A 15,406-nucleotide genomic window follows, 5' to 3' on the forward strand; every position below is an offset into this window, starting at 1 on the left:
TTTGTTTGGTTGTTTGTTTTTACTTTCTTGTTCAATGCAGAGATCCTGCATTTTGTTTGTTTGTTTGTTTGTTTGTTTGTTGTAAATACAGTTGTAAGTTCTTTTGGTTACCTTTGGAAAACGTGGTTTTTGAGGGTGATGCTTTTCCACCTTGCAAAAGAAAAGATGGGGGGTGGCGGTGGTGGTACCTGCCATTAAAATGAAACTGTGGGGAGAAGGATGGTATCCCAAAACACTTGTGATTACAAGAAAGAATTACCTCCCTTTTCCACATCACTTTATTATATAGGAACAGCTTAGCCAGGCAGTGAAATAAAGTTACTCTTTGCCACGGGTTTGTGGTTGCTCCAGTTGCCCGCCTGTGCCGACTCACACAGCCACATTTCCCAACAATCTTTTGGATACTGCCACGAACAAAGGCAAGGCTCAAGTGGATGTTCCTCCTGAAGGGGAAAAACGAGAACTCTTATCTCTGAGGTGCAAGCATGTGGGGTGTCTGCCTGTATGTGTCACCCCGAGCCTTTCCAAAGCCCGGGCTGCAGAAACCCTCGGGGTTAACAAGCCCTGACAGTGATTCTGGCAGCCAACGCTGCTCTCCAGTGTGGCTAGTTTGAACTCCACTCTCCAGTGGCTTCCATTGGGAGTTGATAAATGCGTTTGGAGTGCAGGGATGAGCATCTCACCTTGTGACTCCATCTAACTTGCAGAAAATCTTTTCAAACTCTTCCCAACCCATTACTTGCCTTTTTCCAAGTAATTAATTCAAAAAGATAAAGGACTGTGTAAATATAGGAGTACCGCTTTCAAAATTTCTAGAGAGTTTTACGTCTTGTGTAGTCATCCTTTGAAATCAAAACACCCTCCTGCACCCTCAAAGCATTTGGAGCTGTTCTTCTCAAACCGTGCAACTGAGCTCGTGGATATACACAAACACCTCAGTCTTGTTCAGAAGTAACTGGGGGCATTTCAGGCATAGCTGATTTTAATTTATTTGGTAATCATCTGTCTTCCACAGTCCATCTAGAATTTCCTGTGGAATTTCAATCCAGAATTGCAGTCAGAGACAGTAGTAATACCACCTTGAGTTAGTACGCTCAGGTAGTGCCAAGCAACGAGTTTTGCGGGAAGGTGAATTCAGCCGCATTTTCTCTGTCTACAGTCCCTTCAGGCAGAAGGGACGGGACAAGAGGAAATAGCCTCAAGCTGTGCTGGAAAGAACAGGGCATTCTCCCAAGAAAGGCATTCTGGTTTCTTCCCTCCCCACAGCCCTGTAGCCTCCCTGCACAGTGCCACAGGGCACATCCCAAGGAGACTGGAAGTGCCCCGGGTTTACGGGAAAGGCAGACAGCGGGCACGTTCTGTGTCCCGTACACTTGCCGATGGCTGCCAAGGCACACGGGGCTGCAGAGAGACACGCCGTGTGCCAGGCGGGATTCGGTGTCGCCCAGGTGGCCTCAGCCCCAGGCCGGCAGGGTTCCCGACCCACGGCACCCGCCCCCGCCCCCTTTCCCGGCAGCGCTCCCGGCTCCGTGAGGGCCACAGGCCTTGCCCAGAGCCAGACGGCGCTGGCAGCTTTACGTACTGCTTTCCAGCATATTAAAACAGGGCTTTACGTGACTGGTTTTCAGCATTTTTCGCTTTCCTTTTCTTGAGTAGAAATGAAATAGCTCATTTAAAAGTAAGACAGAGATGTACCCGGCACTGGTTATGACCAAGCCCGTCATTTCTGGCAGTAATGCTTCTGGGATAGAATAGTCAAGGCAAAAAACCCAACAAGTGTGGCCCAGACGGCCTCCCGAAGAGAGACCACAGTGCCGAGAGAGAGTCTCGGGGAAGTTGCCCCCGCGGATGGATGTGGGGAGGCCAAGAAGCAGGAGCAGGACAGCAGCAGCAATTCCTCGCAGCAGCACAGCGAGCCGAGGGAGCCTCCTCACAAGAGCCGGGTGGCCAGAGCTCCTCAGGACACTCGTCCGCCTCCAAAGGGAACAGCCAGAAGCCTCCTGTGCACACCAAGGACACCTTTTCTTTACGTACTGCAAAGAGGCCAGGAGGAAATGCCCCTTCATCCTCCCAGGAACTCCAGCATTCAGCTCGGGCAAATGACACTCAGGAGTTGACGTCCTTTCAAACAAAACTTTCCAGAGGATGAAGCAGAAAACTTTGTCATCAAACCAAAAGCCAGGGGAAGCGAAATGAAAGCTGTGCTTTTATTCCCAGCGAGTGCAGCACTCCATCCCGAGCGATGGGGTTAGGTGGGAAGGAGGCCGGGCAATAGGCTGGTGTCCGAGTAAAGCCTTTCTCCCTGTCAGTCCTGAGGGCTCCCTGAGCGGCTCCTTCTCAGCTGCTGGGCAGGGCCCTCGGGGACAGCCCGCGTGCTGCCCCGGGGCAGGGCTGGCTTCCCGCAGGGCAGCAGGGGCTGCGGGCACAGGGCGCGCTCCAGCAGGGTCCCGCGCCCTCGGAGCCCCGCGGCAGCCGCACACCGGCCCGGCCGCGCTCGGGACGCTCCGTTGGCCCCCGGGCCCCGCCGACGGCACAACCGTCCTTGGGCAGCCCCGCGGGCCGCAGCAGCACGGAGCGCAGCGCAGCGCAGCAGCTCGGCTCGGGAGCAGCGCTCGGCCACACAGCCTGTTCGCGGCGCCTTTCCTGCCTCTGCCGAGGCATTCCTCGCCCGCAAGGCCGCCTCGGGCCAGGTAATTCTGCGCTTGGCCGCCGGGCTTGGGCACACGGGCCAGCCGCGGCTGTCCCCGCCGCCTTCCAGCGCTGGCCCCCCCCGGCGACAGCTTCAAAGCCGGGCTCCTGCCTCTGCCAGCGCTTTGCGGGGAAACAGTCGCTGCCCAGGGAGATCGCCTTCAAGGCCTCTCTCATGCAAAGAGTTAGCAGTGGCATCGCCCAGCCGGCAGTGGCACCGATTCATGTCAGCCGGAGAGGGCGAGGTTGCAGGAGGGCTGGCTGCTCATTCAGCTTTAAGCCTGAATGCCGCTGAGGAGCAGGAGAGCCAGGCAATCCCTGGCAAGGGAGGGGGACGTGGGAAGCACCAAGGGCCCTTGCCTCTGCCCCGTGTGCTGCCAGAAGGAGCCAGCACTGAGCAGGAGAGGCTTGGGGGCAGAGGCAGCAGCTGTGTGCCAGGGGGAGGGAAGTCCGGCCTTTTCCTGGGCAATGCCTGCAGCAGCTGCTCCAGCTGGGGCCGGGATTGCCCCGTTGGGAGTGGGAGCAGCTGCCCGGGGCCGCTCTTCCAGTTGACCCGTCACAGGCAGGGACTCCCTCCCGAGGGAGGTGGCAAAGCCCCTGTGGAAACCCCCAGGTGCCAAAGTAAAGCCAAAGCTATGGAGGTGTTCTTTCTCCAGTCTTAGCAATCGAGGCCCTTCTAATTACAATGGCCTTGTCTGTATCTAGTGGTCCGTCGTATGTCTAGAAGTAAAGTGGCCAGCAGAATATTGGAACCATTCAAGGCCACGTTGGACAGGCCTTAGATTAGCCTGGGCGAGTGGAAAGTGTCCCTGCCCATGGCAGAGGGGCAGAACCTGGTGAAATCTAAGGCCCCTCCCAACCTCCAACGTTCCACGCTTCTGTGGTTTTATGGTGCTGTGGTTCTCCAAAGCCGGTGTTTTCTCTGACTGTATGTCGCGCTGTCCCTTCGAACAACGGAGTGTATGCAAACCAGCAAGCTTTGCCCACGAAAATATCCCGGGGAGCCTAGAGATAGCAACATTTCAAGGAAAAGCTCTTGAGATGGGGACACAAGGTTTAGGTTTCCAATCAGCTTCCAAGCTTCCTTGCTCCATTAGAGCAGCTCCCTGCCTGCGGCTGGATGCAGAAGGCAGAATGTAGAGCAATGAGATATGTCCTGCTAAGGGCTGCAGAGACGAGCCTGGCCACATCCAGCAGTGTCAAAAGCCTGTTGGAATTGCCATCAGGGTCCCTTGTCTTCTGAATAAGGTGGAGCCATTGGCTCATGCAAACGAGGAGGAGTTATTAAGAAGGGGGGGGAGAAGCTCTGTTGGGGTCTGCAGTTCTTTTGACACGTGCTTTTGTTGTTCCAGTCTGGTTTTGAACCCCTTTCTGTTGTCCCCTCAATCCTCCCCTCTCCTCCTGTGGTTACTGCCTGGCAGCTCTGGCTGCCAGGGCTGTACAAACGACTGGGGAAGGGCGTGTGCTTGTGGATCTGGGCAAGACCACGGAGTGTGGGAAGTGCTGGGAGGGCATCTAAGGGCTGCTTGTGAATATTGATGAGGGCGGTGCACTCTCATCCTAGAAAAGGCAGCGATGCCATTTTGTGGGCCTGAGCCGGGCTTTGAGTAGTTTACAACCCTTGGGTATCTGCTTTGCTCTCCGCAGTGAGGAAAGCACAGCTTGGTTCCGAAGTTTTGAGCACTGCTGTGTTCACAGGCACGGCTTGGTTGCAAGAGCATTTGTGCCTTGTGGGAATTGTGTCAGGTTAACGCCGCCTGTGCCGCCTCCAAGCCGCGGGGCGTCAGTGTGGGCAAAAACCTGGCCCGGTCAAGGGCATTTGCAAAACTTTTGGGCTGTTTCTTGAAGTGCAAATTTTCCTGCTGGCCACTTGTGTGCTTTGTGGCCGTGTTAAGGAGAAGCCGGTGACAGAGCAGGCTTCCCTGCCACGCTCTTTTCTCGCACGTGTGCGTGCACCTCTCTGTGTCCAAGTTATGCCAGTGCCAAGTCCATTCCAGAGAAGCTGGAAGGTTGTTGGAACGACTTCTCCCTGTGTGCACTTCTTCCTTCTCCCAGCTTTGTTTGTGTTTAAATCCAAGTGGGCACCTTGTTCTTCTAAGGCACTTAATTTCCCCGCCAACATTCTGGTTTTCATGATTGTGAGGAGGGAACAAAGCCGCAGTGTTTGTTTGCTTCCAGGTGTGTCCTCTGAGCCTAGTGTGAGTGTCTGTTCTTGGGCCTCCCAGCTGCAGGGGGAGGTGGGGTCTGACAGGATTCCCATCCCCAGTGGCCCCTGTCTCTCTGTGGCTTGCAGAATGGTTCCCTGCTGGTGCCTTCCCTGGTGTTAAAAGCCATGGCCTAGAGCTCAGCTGCCTCAGCTCTTCCCCCAGGTGTCCGTGCTCCTGTCTCATGCCAGTTGTCCTAAGTGGGGTGCTTCACAAGACTTCAGCCAATGCTCCTGTAGCCTCCTCCCCAGGGAGAAATGATTCTGCTCCCTCCAGAGTGTGACATGCTGCGGATGAATGTCAGCAATTGAAACGTAAAGGTTTTCAGTCCTGTTTCCACCTGTTTGAGGTTGTTTTCCTCTGCCGAGAGAATCTTGTTACCTTTTCAACTGGAGTCGTCTTTTTAGGGCCTTTTTTGGCCCTCCTTATCTTTCCTTCCTCTTTCCGCAAATGCTGCCATTGATGTGAGGCCCATTTGGTTGTCTAAAGGCAGGGCTCCTAGGGCACTTTTGTCCTTAAAATTGAACCGGATCTCCTGGAGCGTGTAGCAGCGGCCTGGTTTGTCATGCTCCTGGCCAGATGTGGAGTTAAGGGCTGACCTGAACTGCAGCAGCAGTGCTGGCAAAAGGGGAAAATGGGTCTCTTGGTTCTCCCATTCTCAGCTCCGTGTAATCCCCATGTTTGGGTGGTTTCTGTTTAGGAACACTGCCGTGACTCCCAGTCGGGCACTCCGGGCTCTGAGTGTAGCAAGGCCCTGCAGATCTTGACCCCTGCTTTGGGCATGACCTCGTGCAGATGGTGAATATCTGTTTGTTCTCTTCCAGAGAAGCTGACTCAGTCTGAGGCTTCGTCATGGAACCGACACACGACCAGAGCAGCGGCAATAGGTAGGAATTAATTGGATGCAGTCTCGGCTTCCCGGGTGCTGGGATGAATGTGGAGATCCATGCAATGTGCCCGCACGCTTTTCCTTCCCCAGTGTCCACAAATATCAGAGCCAGAGTTTCCCTCCTTTTGCAGTAGTCTTCCCCAGAGCAGGGACAGTTTCAAGAGATCTGGTATTCCATGACTGGAGACAGCTTTATTGGGGTTTTAATGGGGGGCTGGTGGCATTGAGTACATGCCTGTGTGTCTGAGGAGGAACAGGGGGATTTGCCCTGGTGTTCTCTGAATGTCCGAGGTCTCATTTTTCATTCCATTTATGGGGCTGCTTTCAATGCAGCCACATAACACAGTTCAGTGTTTGAAAGTGGCAAAAGCCTCAAGACAGAGGATTCTCTTTTAGTCAGGACTAGCAATCCCTGAGAAGGCTGGCTGCTGTCCCCTGTGTGTCATTGCCCTGGGGCACAGCACACGCTGGACAGAACTGATGTGTCCAGTGTCAGCATCCTGTGGATTTCACCACTGCTTTGCTCCTGGACACGTGGCCTTGTGGGAAAGCCCCAGTGTGTGCAGGGAGTATCAACAGGGCTTCAGGAGTTAACTCTCCTTTCTCCGTGTCTGTCTGACAGCTGCAACAACAACAGAGCCTTGCTCCGCATTCTGGAGCAAGAGAGGCGGAGGAGGCAGGTGGCTCCAGAAGAGAAATACCCGCTCTCGGAGAAGACTCCCCTCTTTGCCAGACCCTACAAGGTGATGGGAGTGGGGTGCAGGCTGGAAGGAGAGGACGAGGGAGGCTTGGGGTGGGCCAGGAGAGCTGTGTCTCCGCATGGGCTGTGGCAGACTTGAGCCCGACCCCTGCAAACACAGCAGCTTCCCATCTGCTCCGCTGAGCGTGCCAAGCTTCCCTTGTGGGGCTGCATGGAGATTCCAGGAAGATCCTGAGCAGTGTCTCTTGCTGGGCTGGATCTCTTGCTTGGGCTGTTTCTGCCATTTCCCCCTCTCTGTTCTTCTGCTGCAGACCCAGAAAGAAGATTGGCTGTCAAGGCGCATTAAGAACTTGCTGGGCGATGTGGACTCCAAGGTGCTCCTGAGCCACGAGTCCCCTCTGAATCCCGCATGGATTCCAGAAAAGCCCACATCCCAGTCAGAGAGCAGCAGTCACAGGCCGGCATCCAGACAGACAAACGCATGTGAGGACATAAGGAGAGGATCCTCAGCAGAAGCACGAGACCTCACGCTCAAACCGGGGCAAAATGATGTGGGCAGAGTTGGAGGTCCCTCAAATGAGAGGTCAGAAGGCAAAGCTCCACAGGCCAAAATCCATGCTGAGGCTGTCAGGGTGAGTGCAACGGTTGGGCCCCTCTGTTGCTGGCAGTGCCTCGAGGCCAAGGGAGCAGCACACGCGCCCTGCCTGGCTCGTGGCTCAGCCTGCCCAGAGCTCAAAGGCACTTGCATCCCAGGTGCATTGAAGACAAAGCTCAGCTGCTTCAAAGCACAATTCCATAAAGGGAGAAGACTGCACAAACATACTAAGATTATAAAAATAACAATAATGATAAGTAGCAGTAGTAGTAGTAGCAGTAGCAGTAGTAGTAAAAGTAGTAGTAGTTTAAGAATGGAAACAGGGTTTCCTGACTGCCAGGTCCAAAGGGAACACAGACATTTTTATCAGCAGAGGAGGAGGAAGTGACTGTGGGGATTTCAGCTGGTTTTCTACCTGGCCTCCCTTATTAACTCTGCTTCAGATGGGCCTTTTGATTAGCATTTCATTATTAATGGGCTTGCATGACACTTTTAGAGATGTTGGTAAGCAAATGCCGGCTGAGTGCATGCTTGTTTGCTGTCGGTGAGTGAAATGGCCAAAGAAACTCACACTGCTTCCCTCTTTCTTGTTTCAGCGCATCCTGCACGTTAATGTGCACTCTGTTAAAGGAATATTGAAGGTGGGTGCTTTTCCATAGCAGATCTCCACGGGGAAGGCTCTAGAAATCCCTGAGGATTTCTGTCAGACTCTGGGAAGGGTGAAACTCCCTCTGTGTCCATCAGCAAAACTCCTGAGAGCTGCTTCTGCTCCTCTCTTTGCAGGAAATGAGCAGCCCACTGCCACCTCTCCTGTCACCTCTTCGGTCACCTCCTAGAAGAAAGACTTCCAAACTGCCATTGCAGGCAAAGGTAACCCAGCCCATTTTTGCCAGGGCTTCTGAACACTGACAAGAGATCTTTCTGCTGAGCACAAGTTCAGTCTTGGCAGAAGGAGCCTGCTTGGGGGCCAGCCCGAGTTCCCTGACCATAAAGAGCGTTGCTAGTTAGAAACCAAGCACACACTGCACAATGTGTGGCGTTGCATTATACCCAGGTGTCCTGGGTTTTTTCACTTCAGTACAACGAGGAGTCTGATTTTATTTGCGTGAATGACAAATATTCCTGTCTCTCGGGAACTGGCTTAGAAGAATTGGAAACTCTTAATTCTAACTAATTTTTTTCTAACTAATGAGGCTTTGTGCGGAATTCTTACATGCAGAGGCAGCCTGTGCCTTTACAGGCAAGGCTCAGCTGCTTCAACAGCAACTTAGGGAAAGTGCGTTTCTATCAACTGAGCAGACTGCAGGAACACATTTATACAAAAATACTGATAATAAGGACAATGATGATGATGATGAAAATCAGAGTAATAAGGAGTAGATGTAGTAGGAGTAGTAGCAGTAGTTTAGAATTGGTAACAGTTTTCCCTGACTGCCAGTTTCCAATGGGAAGACAGACATCTCAGAGGAGAAGGAGTTGACAGTGGTGGCTTCAGCTCTCTCCAGGCCTGGTCTCCATGATTAACTCCTGTTCAGATGGGCTTTTTTAGTACTTACTCCCGTTTTACTTTTAATACATTTGCATGGCATTTATAGAGCTGTTGGTCAGCAAAGGCTTGCAGAGTACCTGCCGATCAGTAAAAATCCCCAACAAACTCCTTCTGTTTCCCTCATTCTTGTTTCAGGCACAGAAGCCCACTGGTGTGCCATCAATTAAAAAAATATTGAGGGTAAGTGCTCCTAAGTGGAAGATCTCCATGTTTGCTCATGTTTTGCATACACTAAGGAGATGTTTGGGGACAAAACACATTTAGAGAGCTGCTTCTCTCCCCCTCTTTGCAGGAAATGAGCAGCTCCCTGCCACCTCTCCTGTCACCTCTTCACTCCCCTCCAAGAGCAGAGACATCCAAACCGCCACTGGTCAAAAAGGTAAGGCAGCCCATTTTTGCCAGGGCTTCCGATAAATGACGAGAGAACTTTCTGTTCTGACAGACAAGTTCATCTCAGCTCTTTGGCAGCTCTGAGAATGCTTTAGAAATATCTATTCCAAAATGCTCATGGCCCTGACATGCCATTGAAGGCTTAGCTCTTTGCCACTGTCTGGTTTATGGAGTTTTATTCAGCACATCCCCGTCCATGGTGCTGGAGGAGCAAGTTAGTGCACGTGGCCTGTTTGTTTAGAGTCAGCTCTTCCCAGGCCAAAGGCCCGACTTTACAACCTCTGGGCAAGAGTCCCTGGCCTCTGGGGAGCTGTGCTAGGACAAAAAAGCCCACAAAGACATCAGTCTTGAATCCTTCTTTTCTCTTTTGCTTGGCAGCCTGAGCCATCAACTTCTAAAAAGCGGCGCCTTGACAACCTGGTGACCCAGACAAAGCGAGGAGCAGTGCCAAGAGAGGGTCCCAGGGGAATCGTCTGTGGGAATGGACGTGAGGAGGGTGAGAAGCAGAAGCAGGGCTCCAACAGCAATTCCTGCCAGAGGCCCTCCAAGGCAAGGGAGCGTCCTCACGAGAGCTGTGGCCAAGTGACCAAGAAATCTCAGAAATTCTTTTGCCAAGTGGCCAATGATTCTGAGAAGAGCTCTGGCAAAGTTTTCAAGACATCTCAAAAAAGCTGCGTCCAAGTGGCCAAGGATTGTCCAAAGAGCTCCAGCCAAGTGGCCAAGGATCCTAAGAAGAGCTCTGGACAAGTGACCAAGGATCTTCACAAGAACTTTGCCCAAGAAGACAAGGGTTCTCAGAAGGGCTCTGCGCAAGCAGCCAAGCACTGTGAGAAGAGCTCTGGCCAGGTGACGAATCCATTGCCAAAGAGCTCTGTGCAGGTGGCCAAGGAATTTTGGAAGGTCTCTGGCCAGGCGGGCAAGGCTCCTCATGAATCTCAAATTACAACTACACACAGCTCTCTGAAGCCAGCTGTGCACACCAAGGAGGCCTTGCTCAAAACAGCTGCGGATATTAAAAGGCTCACTGAGACTCTGGTGCACAAGAGATACAAAAGTGTCCCGATGGAGAGTGAGCCTGGTTCTTTGATGGTCACAGACCAGTTTTGCAAGGACAAGCAGAAAGTCCAGGAAGCAGAGAAACCAATATCTGCTTTCAAAGCAGACCTGAAGCTGGGAGTGCATGAGGTGTCTGAGAAGAGAAAGCACAAGGAGCCTGACAAGAACTGTGGCCAAATGGCCAGTCACTCCCAGAAGAGCTATGGCCAAGTGGCCAAGGATCCATGGGAAGCTCATCTTCCCACCAAACACAGCTGGCTGAAGCCTCTTGTGCTCCTCAAAGAGGCCGTGCCCAGGAACACTGTGGGAACCAAAAGGCCTGGGGAGCCCCTGGAGCACAACGAACCCAAGAGAGTGAGGAAGGTGGAGAGCGAGCCTGGTCCTTTGCAGGTCACAGCCCAGTTTTGCAAGGACCAGCTGAAAGTCAAAGCAGGGAAGCCAAAAGCCACAGAGAGTAAAGGCCTGAAGCTGGCACCTCACGAGCCCTCTGGGACGAGAAAGGACAAGGGCTCCCACCAGGCCAACGCCAAAGGCTTTGTGGAGCCCAAGCTCCTGGGACATGCTCAGCAACGGGACACTCTCATCCCCAGTGGCCACAGGCCTGGGGATCCGCACAAGGAGAAGGTGCCCTTGCCTCCAGGGGAGAAGAAGTGGTTCTTGCCTGCAAGGAAGGCAGACTTGAAGAGGAAAGCCGTGAGGAGTCCTGAGGAGTCCCCTGGAAAGAAGAAGGTGAGAGGGGCAGGGGGAGATGGGTTTGGCCAATGATCAAGGGGGTGTTAGAAAAACCCATGTGAAGTTTCCCCTTCATATGCTGGCACTAGAGCCACGATCCTTCTCCTCGTAAAGTAATTTCAGTGTGTGATATTTTCTCTTTTCAACCAGAATCTCTCAATCTGAGCTGTACCGGTCTGCATTCTAGGTGAATTTTCAAGACCTGAGTGATTTTTTTTTCCCTGTTTTCTTTCTTCCTCTTAGAGGGAAGACAAGGGGGATAGTCCCAGGAAGAAAAAGGAATGAAAAAAAATGCCAAGAAAATAATTGCAGCTTTCAGGAAACAAAGGCTCCAGTAAACTGAAGTGAGTATGCAGTGCTGAGATGTCAGAAAGATGAGTAAATCTGTCTTCAGAAGGGCAAGACAAAGAACTGTATCTCCTGTCCTGACACTGGAGAGTTTGCTTCCAACATGGTGTGCCTCCTGCACCTTCACTGCTGCAGACTGGCCTTGACATGCTGGAAGCAAGCAGTTCAAAAGCAGCTCTGTAGGTGTAGCTGGGTGAGGGTGGCAGCCTTTCCCTGCTGACATCCTCTGAGAGCACAGAGGTGTTGGGGCTGATGTTTGCCTGGGGGAGGAGGGATGTTCCAATTGCAGTAGGAATGGAAGAGCTTTGATTGTGGAGTTCCTCCCTCCCTTTCCCTCAGGGAAAATGAGCAGCTGTCTTAGTCCTGTGCTGGCTTTCACAGTGGGAAGGGTAGGAGGTGTTTTGGGGCAGAGAGGGCTCTGGATCAGGTCGGGGATGGTGCTGTGCTCTGTGTCAAATCGTCCTCTGTGCAGCATCAGCTGTGCCAAGGCAGAGCAGGTGCAGAGCACGTGTGCAGTGAGTAGGGACCGAAGCACAGGAAAAGTGGGGGCTGAAGGAGGGGAGAGGACTGTGCCATGCACAGCAGAGTCAGGTGAGAAGTGCAGCCTCCCACCTGAGCCTTCTCACTGGGTTTAACTTCATTTCCTGCTCTGCTGGTGCTGCACTCCATGAGCTGGGATTCTCTGCTCGGTGTGTTCTCGGAACCTTGGAGAAGCTGACTAAAACGGGTGGAAATGAGCAGCGGCGAAACAACAGTGGTTGAGTGCTGTTTGGTGCTGCTATTTGCTGCCAGAGTTCCCCGCTCATCCTGATCTCAGATGCTCAGAAATGTGCTAGGCCACTCTGTTACGGAATGGGACAGTCTCGGCCCGTTAAAAGTCTCTCTCACTGAAGCCTCTCAGCTCTGGAAGTGTTGTCTTGTTGAGACACTGGCAAGATTTGTTGCAGGACATAGCCAAGTGTTTAAGAAAAGCCTACATTAGGTGCGCATCAAAGTCCTGAATTTGCTTCTCTTGTCCAGAGCCATGAGAAGCTTCATTCCAAGCTGGGAGGAAAAATGTGGAGCTGCCGGCCGTGACTGCTGCACAAGGTGCACTCAGCTGACCTTGAGAGCCAAAGGAGAGCCAGAGCCGAGAGTGACGACCCGGAGCTGCCTGCCATGGATCACCCTGCCAGGACCCAGGATCCTCAGAACCCAGGGGAGCTGTGTGATTGTCTTCAGAAACATCCTCTCAGATAAGTGACCATTTCTGTTTGTAGGCAACTGTAAATAGCAGACGGGTGTAGAAGGGATTGTGTTTGTAAAAATAAAGAGTAGTTTGTTTAAAAATAAAAAACAGGAAACCTGGGGGGGGGGGGGGGCGGGGGCTGCAACCTGGGCCTAAGGTTTTACAGGACGCTGACAAAACTGTTGGCCCTTGCAGCTTTGCATTTCTGGGTTATAAAATTGGATTTCATTGGCTGTTCATATAGATTTGGTTGTTTACTGTTGGCTCAGGCTGTGGGGTCTAGGATGTTGAGGGGCAGGAAGGGCTGTGAGTTAGGCCAGACTGTGCACACTGTATTAGCTGACTTCTAATTGCTTTCTTTTTCTTGATCATTTTCCTGCTTCTAGCCCTCACTGCACTCCCAGCCCTCACGGAGCAAGGAAACCTGCTGCTGAATTTCTCTGTGCTTGGGAAGGGTTTCTAGGTACAAAACACTGTGAGCTGCCAGGTGAGAAGCCAAGGTTCCATTTCCATTATTGGAGGGCTTGCTGGGGAAGAAGGCGACAGGGGGAGAGCCTGGAGCATAGACTATGCCTGGGAGAAACGAACATGTTTTTCTGGGCATTTAGGAAAGCCGGGCTTTGGAATCCTGTAGGCGTCTCTCTCTGACCAGCTTTCTCTCTGTGGTTTTCCGGGCATCTGCAGGGGATGAGAAGGATCCGTTCCAGTGACTCCTCTGCGAAATGAAGACAAGACAAGAAGACCCGAAGCTGGAAGAGTAAGTGCTCGTTTTACAGCCCTGCCTGTAGTTTCTGAAGACACCAAAGAGGGCTGGCCCTGCACCCATCCCAGTTTCTGCTTCCTCATGAGCACTTCTTTAGGGAGCAAAGAGAGAGGGAGAGATGGGAGAGAGCTGCCCTGTCAGGGCGGCACCTGCTAAGTAGCTTGGCTGCAGCTGAGCAGCACTTGAATTTTGACTCCCCAGTGGGCCTTTGACCAGTACTGGCCAGCAGAAATTCCTAGAGTTGCTGCTGCTTTTTTTATTGTACATTTTAGTCATGACAAATGCTGTGTCGTCCTGTGGTGCCACCAGTGGGGAATACTCAAAAGCTGTAACCTGCCATCCCACGGGACCTTGGCAGTGTCATTTCCCACAAACACAAAGTTTTGTGGGCCCCACTGGGCAAAGGGATGCACTGCCATGATCTGCTGGCAACCTTGCAAAAGCAAATAAGCACCATGTGCCTGGCAGAAGGGCTGGAAGGCTGTAAAAATCCTCCCCCTAAAGAGGCAGCTGCTGAAGCTGAAAAGGCTTTGCAGGTCCTCTTGGAGTAAAGTCACTCCAGTCATTGACTGTCCTCTGCCAGGTGTACCTGTTGGATGAATCCAACCAAATGTTTTCTCTCTCCCTCCTTCTGTTCCAGAGTTTTCTGCTGAGGAACGCCAAGGAAGATGACCAGGAACTGAAGATGACCGGCCTGACTTTCCACCCCTAATGACACAGAATTTCCTGTGTCCCAGACTGGAACCCCAGTGCCTTAACTGGGTGTTCCGGATGTAAATAGTTCCAAGTTCTCTGTTCTTTTGTTTGTTTGGTTGTTTGTTTTTACTTTCTTGTTCAATGCAGAGATCCTGCATTTTGTTTGTTTGTTTGTTTGTTTGTTTGTTGTAAATACAGTTGTAAGTTCTTTTGGTTACCTTTGGAAAACGTTGTGGTTTTTGAGGGTGATGCTTTTCCACCTTGCAAAAGAAAAGATGGGGGGTGGCGGTGGTGGTACCTGCCATTAAAATGAAACTGTGGGGAGAAGGATGGTATCCCAAAACACTTGTGATTACAAGAAAGAATTACCTCCCTTTTCCACATCACTTTATGATACAGGAACAGCTTAGCCAGGCAGTGAAATAAAGTTACTCTTTGCCACGGGTTTGTGGTTGCTCCAGTTGCCCGCCTGTGCCGACTCACACAGCCACATTTCCCAACAATCTTTTGGATACTGCCACGAACAAAGGCAAGGCTCAAGTGGATGTTCCTCCTGAAGGGGAAAAACGAGAACTCTTATCTCTGAGGTGCAAGCATGTGGGGTGTCTGCCTGTATGTGTCACCCCGAGCCTTTCCAAAGCCCGGGCTGCAGAAACCCTCGGGGTTAACAAGCCCTGACAGTGATTCTGGCAGCCAACGCTGCTCTCCAGTGTGGCTAGTTTGAACTCCACTCTCCAGTGGCTTCCATTGGGAGTTGATAAATGCGTTTGGAGTGCAGGGATGAGCATCTCACCTTGTGACTCCATCTAACTTGCAGAAAATCTTTTCAAACTCTTCCCAACCCATTACTTGCCTTTTTCCAAGTAATTAATTCAAAAAGATAAAGGACTGTGTAAATATAGGAGTACCGCTTTCAAAATTTCTAGAGAGTTTTACGTCTTGTGTAGTCATCCTTTGAAATCAAAACACCCTCCTGCACCCTCAAAGCATTTGGAGCTGTTCTTCTCGAACCGTGCAACTGAGCTCGTGGATATACACAAACACCTCAGTCTTGTTCAGAAGTAACTGGGGGCATTTCAGGCATAGCTGATTTTAATTTATTTGGTAATCATCTGTCTTCCACAGTCCATCTAGAATTTCCTGTGGAATTTCAATCCAGAATTGCAGTCAGAGACAGTAGTAATACCACCTTGAGTTAGTACGCTCAGGTAGTGCCAAGCAACGAGTTTTGCGGGAAGGTGAATTCAGCCGCATTTTCTCTGTCTACACTCCCTTCAGGCAGAAGGGACAGGACAAGAGGAAATGGCCTCAAGCTGTGCTGGAAAGAACAGGGCATTCTCCCAAGAAAGGCATTCTGGTTTCTTCCCTCCCCACAGCCCTGTAGCCTCCCTGCACAGTGCCACAGGGCACATCCCAAGGAGACTGGAAGTGCCCCGGGTTTACGGGAAAGGCAGACAGCGGGCACGTTCTGTGTCCCGTACACTTGCCGATGGCTGCCAAGGCACACGGGGCTGCAGAGAGACACGCCGTGTGCCAGGCGGGATTCGGTGTCGCCCAGGTGGCCTCAG

At 52.0% G+C, this 15,406-nt stretch overlaps 2 long non-coding RNA genes across 2 annotated transcripts; both read left to right on the plus strand.

Annotated features, from left to right (window-relative positions):
- The first annotated feature begins 10,405 nt into the window (after window positions 1–10,405).
- Window positions 10,406–12,495, plus strand: LOC136290691 (uncharacterized). The gene is made up of 3 exons (XR_010721315.1): window positions 10,406–10,800; window positions 11,047–11,147; window positions 12,172–12,495. It is a non-coding gene; the product is annotated as an uncharacterized lncRNA (long non-coding RNA).
- An 82-nt stretch (window positions 12,496–12,577) lies between these two features.
- LOC136290692 (uncharacterized) lies at window positions 12,578–13,938 on the plus strand. Its single transcript, XR_010721316.1, has 3 exons — window positions 12,578–12,866; window positions 13,064–13,136; window positions 13,783–13,938. It is a non-coding gene; the product is annotated as an uncharacterized lncRNA (long non-coding RNA).
- Window positions 13,939–15,406: the final 1,468 nt, after the last annotated feature.

This window comes from Chamaea fasciata, unplaced genomic scaffold (assembly GCF_029207755.1).
Source record: "Chamaea fasciata isolate MVZ Bird 193981 ecotype frontalis unplaced genomic scaffold, bChaFas1.0.hap1 SCAF_6, whole genome shotgun sequence".
Taxonomy (NCBI): Eukaryota; Metazoa; Chordata; class Aves; order Passeriformes; family Sylviidae; genus Chamaea; species Chamaea fasciata.